This window comes from Carlito syrichta, unplaced genomic scaffold, assembly GCF_000164805.1.
Source record: "Carlito syrichta isolate Samal-C Ts95f unplaced genomic scaffold, Tarsius_syrichta-2.0.1 Scaffold308116, whole genome shotgun sequence".
Classification (NCBI taxonomy): domain Eukaryota; kingdom Metazoa; phylum Chordata; class Mammalia; order Primates; family Tarsiidae; genus Carlito; species Carlito syrichta.
The window spans coordinates 105,747-112,291 of record NW_007252212.1 but is presented as its reverse complement, the minus strand read 5'-3'; the positions used below and the strand labels follow the sequence as shown (position 1 = coordinate 112,291).

The following is a 6,545-nucleotide window of genomic DNA, read 5'->3' as shown; positions in this document are numbered from 1 at the left end:
GGGTGGGAGAGTCTGTCTTTGTGTGTGAGAGAAAAATGAGCAAGGGGTACAGGAGGAGGAGGGGGAGGGTGGAGGAGAGAGGAAGGAGGGAAGGGAAGGGAGGGAGAACTTCTCAGAATCCTAAAGGCTCAGAGACTTTTAAGCACATCGTTTCTTGTGATTTCTCCAGTCTAATCTTTTCCCCTCTTCCCCTAACTTTGTGCTTCAGTGAACTTGCCTCCGGTTTCCTGAGAAGTTCATCAATTCTTTCAGGCATTTACCTTTACTGGAATTACCTTTACTGGAAATGTCCTGAGCCTTTAGGATTCTAAGAAGTTGAGGGCGAATGTGAGATAAATCCACACTCCCATTGTGTTGTGAGAGTGTAGCTTTTGTCATGTGTGACTGTCGTGGGAGGCGATGCAGGAGGGGCCCTGGGGCCTTCCGCTTGTGCTTGGTGGCCTCTGTGGGAGAGGTGGGATGGAGGGCAGGTGAGAGTGATGGTGCAGGGCCTGGAGGGGGAGGAGACCTTGATGCTGGGGGTCCCTAGAGAGGTGGGGAAGGGACATCTGAGGTGTCTGTAGTTGGAGTGAAGGTTTAGGGGAGGATAGAGGAGGAATGCGGAAGGTTCGTGGTGACATGCAGAGGCGCCCCACAGACTGTACTTGGCACACATTCTTCACCATCTGCAATATCTGAATAAAGTGTGTGGTGTTCATTTGTATAAATATTTCATTGAGAAAGACCATTACCTTAATTTTTAGGGAAATGAGGGTACCTCTGACCTTACTGAGGCTTCTTTTGATTTTAAACTTCTTTCTGCTTTATTCCCTTAATGTGTATATTTTTACATAGTTGAAATAATTGAGAAGCTAGCTTTTTAATTTAACAATTGCTATTAATTTTTCTTTTATGGAGACAAGGTCTTGCCATGTGGCCCAAACTGGAGTGCAGAGGCAGGATCATGCCTCACTGAAGTCTCAAACTCTTGGGCTAAAGCAATCTTCCTCCCTGAGCCTCCCCAGTGACTGGAATTACAGATAAGTGGTAATGTGGTTGTTACTATTTTTATAATAAAGCTAATAGTATTTAACTATTTCACATGATTTCTTCATATGGTTGTAATAAGTTCCACGATTGCATTTGTTGATCTTTATTACAATATAGTCAATAGTTACAAATTTAGATCTCTTTGTTTTTAGTTAATGTTTATTTGGTTTCGAAGGCTCTTGAAATATATATATATATATATATATATTTGGCTTTTTTAAACTTTTATTTTAAAGATGTGGGGTACAATTCAGGGTGGTATACAAATGGTCTTTGTACACATAAAGTTTGAGCTCCATTTTGGTCCCCACTTCACCTGGTTTGATCAGGTACACTTACTGATGAAATGCTTTAAAAAAGTTTTTTTGTTTTTGTTTTTTCTTTTTTTTAATTAATCAATATTTTTTATTATGGTTTTCTGGGGTACAGTTAAGGGTTAGGTGTACAATTACGTTTCATTCAGGCACCCTGTTGATAAGAGGTGTTTTCCCATCCCCAGACAGATATTTGCTACTGTTAATCCCATCCCCCTCCCCCCATAGTTTCCCAGTACTGTCAGTCATTTTCTTATAGTATTACATTGGATGTTCAAGGTCCATTATATGAGTGAGAACATATGATATTCGAATCTTTGTTTCTGTGTGAGGTCACTCAGTATTATAGACTCTAGTTCCATCCAGGTTGCTGTGAAATTCATGATTTTGTTCTTTTTTATGGCTGCGTAGTATTCCATCGTGTATATGTACCACATTTTTAAATCCAGTCCTCTTTGATGGGCAGCATGGTTGTTTCCAAGTTCTTGCTATTGTGAACAATGCTGCGATAAACATGTGTGTGCAGGTATCTTTTTTATAGAGTGATTTGTGTTCTTCAGGGTATATTCCCAGTAGGGGTAATGCAGGGTCATATGGAAGGTCAATTTTTAGAGCTTTTAGGAATCGCCACACTGCTTTCCACAGAGGTTGCACTAGTTTACACTCCCACCAACAGTGTAGAAGTGTTCCCTTTTCACCACACCCTCTCCAGCAGCTGTTATTTTTTGAGTTGTTGATAATTGCCATTCTGATTGGAGTTAGGTGGTATCTCAGTGTGGTTTTGATTTGCATCTCCCTGATGATTAGTGAGGTTGAGCATTTCTTCATGTGTTTGTTGGCTGCTCGAATGTCTTCTTTTGTGAAGTGTCTGTTCATATCTTTTGCCCATTTTATAATAGGGATGTTTGTTTTCTTCTTTTCAGTACGTTTCATTTCCTTGTAGATCCAGGATGTTAAGCCTTTGTCAGACCTAGAGTTGGCAAATACTTTTTCCCAGTCTGTAGGCTGTCTCCCTGCTCTCTTGATGGTTTCTTTGGCTTTGCAGAAGCTTGTCAGTTTAATAAGGTCCCATTTGTGTATCTTCTCTCTTATGACCTGTGAGTTTCGGGTTTTGTACAGGAATTGATGCCAGTTCCAATTTCCATGAAGTATTTCCTTCCTTTTCTAGGTCTTATGGGTTTGAGGTTTTACTTTTAGGTCTCTGATCCATTTGGAGTTAACCTTGTGCATGGGATAGATAGGGGTCCTGTTTCAATCTTCTGCATGTGGTCAGACAGTTTTCCCAGCACCATTTACTGAATAGCTTCTCCTCTCCCCATTGGTAGGTGTTGGGGGTTTTGTCGAAGATGAGCTGGTTGAGAAATTGAGGTTTTGCTTCTGGAATCTCAATTCTGTTCCATTGGTCTATATGACTGTTCCTGTACCAATAGCAAGCTGTTTTGATGATTGTAGCTTTATAGTAAAGTTTGAAGTCTGGTATTGTGATACCACGTGCTTTGTTTTTTTTGCTGAGGATTGTTCTGGCTATTCTTGGATGTTTGTGTTTCCATATGAATTCCTGCATTGTTTCTTCTAGGTCTGAGAAGAATGTTGTTGGTAATTTAATGGGTATTGCATTGAATTTGTAGATTGCCTTAGGTAAGATGGACATCTTCACAATGTTGATTCTTCCGAGCCATGAGCATGGGATATTTTTCCACTTGTTTGTGTCAGCTTTGATTTCTTTGAGCAGTGTTTTGTAATTTTCATTGTAAAGGTCTTTCATGTCTCTGGTTAGGAAGATGCCAAGGTATTTCATTTTTTTTTGTGGCTATTGTGAATGGAATTGTGTTTTTTATTTGGGTTTCTGTTTGTTTATTACTGGTGTAGAGAAATGCGATTGTCTTTTGTACATTTATTTTGTATCCTGAGACTTTGCCAAAGGCCTTTATCAATGTAAGGAGGCCTTTGACAGATTCTCTTGGGTTTTCAAGGTACACAATCATATCATCTGCATAGAGAGATAACTTGACTTCCTCTTTTCCTATTTGAATACCTCTGATTGCCTCCTCTTCTCTGATTGCTCTAGCCAGGACTTCCAATACTATGTTGAACAGGAGGGGAGAGAGTGGGCATCCTTGTCTAGTTCCAGTTTTCAGGGGAATTGGTTCCAATTTTTGTCCATTTAGGAGTATGCTGGTTGTGGGCTTCTCATAGATGACTTTTACCATTTTGAGGTATGTTCCCCGTATGCCTAGATGTTCAATGGTTTTTATCAAGAAGGGATGCTGGATTTTATCAAAAGCTTTTTCTGCATCTAATGATATGATCATGTGGTTTTTGTTTTGACATGTGTTGATGTATTTAATTACATTTATGGTTTTACGAATGTTGAACCAGACTTTCATCCCAGGAATGAAGCCTACTTGGTCATGGTGGATGATTTTTGAGATGTATTGCTGAATCCGGTTTGCTAGGATCTTGTTGAGAATTTTAGCATCTATGTTCATCAAAGATATTGGCCTGTAGTTCTCTTTCTTTGTTGGATCTTTATCTGGCTTGGGTATCAATGTGATGTTGGCTTCGTAAAATGATTTGGGGAGAGTTCCATCTTTTTCAATCACCTGGAATACCTTCAGTAGGATTGGTATCAGCTCCTCCTTGAATATCTTGTAGAATTCTGCCTGAAAGCCATCTGGACTAGGGGTTTTTTTTGTAGGAAGTTTTCTTGTTATGTAGTCAATTTCCTTGATTGTTATTGGTCTATTTAGGGTCTCAATTTCTTCTTGTTCCAATCTAGGTACGTTGTGTGATGTCAGAAAGTCCTCCATTTCCTTATGGTTTTCAAGTTTGTTTCCATACAAGTGTACGCAGTAGTCTCTAATGATCTTTTGTATTTATTCAGGGTCAGATGTGACTTCATCTTTTGTGTTTCTGATTGTGCTTATTTGGTTTTTTTTCCCATTTTTTCTTGGTCAGTCTAGCTAGAGGACCATCAATCTTGTTTACCCTTTTGAAGAACCAGCTTTTTGTTTCATTGATTTTTTTTATTATCTTTTTGTCTTCTATGTCCTGGATTTGGGCTTTTATTTTGGTGATCTGGATTCTTCTGCTGAAATTAGGCTTTTTGTGGTCTTGCTTTTCCAGCTTCTTTAGGTGACTTGTTAGGTTGTGAATTTCTGTTCCTTCCATTTTCTTCATGTGTGTTTGTAGGGATATAAATTCCCCTCTTACTACAGCTTTCAGGGCATCCCAGAGATTCTGGTAAGATGTTTCTTCATTTTCATTTGTTTCCAGGTATCTTTTGATCCCTGTTTTGATTTCATCATTCACCCAGGAGTTGTTTAGCATCATGCTATTTAGTGTCCATGTCTTTATGGGTTTTGGGGGGACTTTGTTGGTGTCAATGTTTATTTTTATTCCACTGTTGTCTAAGAAGGTTTTTGGTAGAATTTCGGTCCTTTTAAATTTGCTTATGCTTGATTTATGGCTGAGTATGTGGTCAATCTTAGAATATGTTCCATGTGGTGATCAGTAGAATGTGTATTCTATGGTCTTTGGATGGAGTGTTCTGTAGGTATCAATTAAGTCCATTTGGTTCAAAGTCACATTGAGGTTCCAGATCTCCTTGCTGATTTTTTGTCCTGATGATCTGTCTAGGGTTGTGAGTGGGGTATTAAAGTCCCAAGTTATGATAGTGTTAGAGTCAATATCTTTCTTTAGTTTTCCAAGAAGTTGCTTTATGAAAGTTTGCGCACCTATGTTGGGTGCGTATATGTTTAGGATAGATATTTCTTGTTGATGGTTTGAGCCTTTTATCATTATGTAGTGGCCTTCTGTATCTTTTTGATTTTTAATAGCTTGAAGGGTATTTTGTCTGGAATTAAGATCGCTACTCCTCCTTTCTTTTGTATTCCATTCGCCTAGAAGTTTGTTTCCCATCCTCTTACTTTGAGTCTGTGGGTGTCCTTTCTAGTGAGGTGAGTCTCTTGAGGGCAATAGATTGTTGCCTGATGATATTTTATCCATTTTGCCATTCTATGTCTTTTCAGTGGTGCATTTAGTCCGTTCACATTTAGGCTAATAATTGAAATGCAATAATTGATCCCTGTCATAAGGTTCTTACAGAGTTGTTCCTGTTTATTTGTTGTCTTTCTTTGGGTTTTCGAGTTGGTTCATGTGTGTTTTTAATCTTTTGCCTGTACTCTTGTGAAGAATGCTGTTGTTCTTTTTTCTTTTTCTTCTGTGTTCAGTACTTTCTTTAGTGTTTCTTGTAGAGGTGGTCTGGTGGCAGCATAGGTTCTTAGGGATTGGATGTCTGGAAAAGATTTCAATTCTCCCTCACTAATGAAGCTTAGTTTGGCTAGGTAGGTTATTCTTGGTTGAAATTGTTTCTCTTTCAGAACTTTGAAGATAGGGCTCCAGGTTCTCCTGGCCTGAAGGGTTTCTGTGGATAAATCTGCTGCTATTCTAATTGGTTTTCCCTGGTAGGTAGTCCTGACCCTTTTTCTCTTGCTGCCTTTAGGATTTTTCCTTTCATAGCTACTTTGTTTAGGCGAATTATTATGTGTCTGGGAGTTGGTCTTCTCATTTGCTGTCTTGCAGGGGTTCTCTGAATCTCTTGTGTTTGAATTTTTTCATCCTTAATGAGATGAGGGAAGTTTTCTTGAATGATTTCATGAAATGTTTGTTCCAGTGTGGCTTCTGTTTCTCTTTCTGCCTCAGGAAGCCCAATTACTCTTAGGTTTGGTCTCTTGAAGTGATCATTCATCTCTTACAGGTTTTGTTCTGTCTTTTTGAGTTTCTTTTCTATGATTTTGACAGTTTGGGTTAGTTCTGTGTTTTGGTCTTCGAGCTCTGAGATTCTTTCTTCTGCTTGGCTGATTCTGCTTTCCGTGCTTAGTAGTCTGTTGTTTATTTCCATCACAATATTCTTTACTGCTGTCATTTCTGACATCAGCTCCTTCCTATTTTCCTCTTGTCTGTCCTCAATTTTTTTTTAATTCTCTCCGTTAATGTCTTGATGTCTGGGTTTGTTGCATGTAACCAGTCATTCTGGGGACTCTTCATTGTCTGTGTTCCCGAATCTGTTTTCTCAGTGTCTGATTTCCCAGGCGTCTGTGTAAGACCTGTATTCTTCTTTTGGTTTTTCTTCATTTGTGCGTTTCTCCCCCCCCCCCCTACTTTTTTCCTTCCCTCCACATCACCGTCTTTTTTAATTTT

The 6,545-nt window shown here is 39.0% G+C and overlaps 1 protein-coding gene across 1 annotated transcript in view; it reads left to right on the top strand.

The window, feature by feature from the left end:
• LOC103267365 (HLA class II histocompatibility antigen, DRB1-1 beta chain-like) overlaps nucleotides 1-6,545 on the top strand; it is a 19,100-nt gene that overhangs the window by 7,905 nt on the left and 4,650 nt on the right. The window lies entirely within an intron of this gene.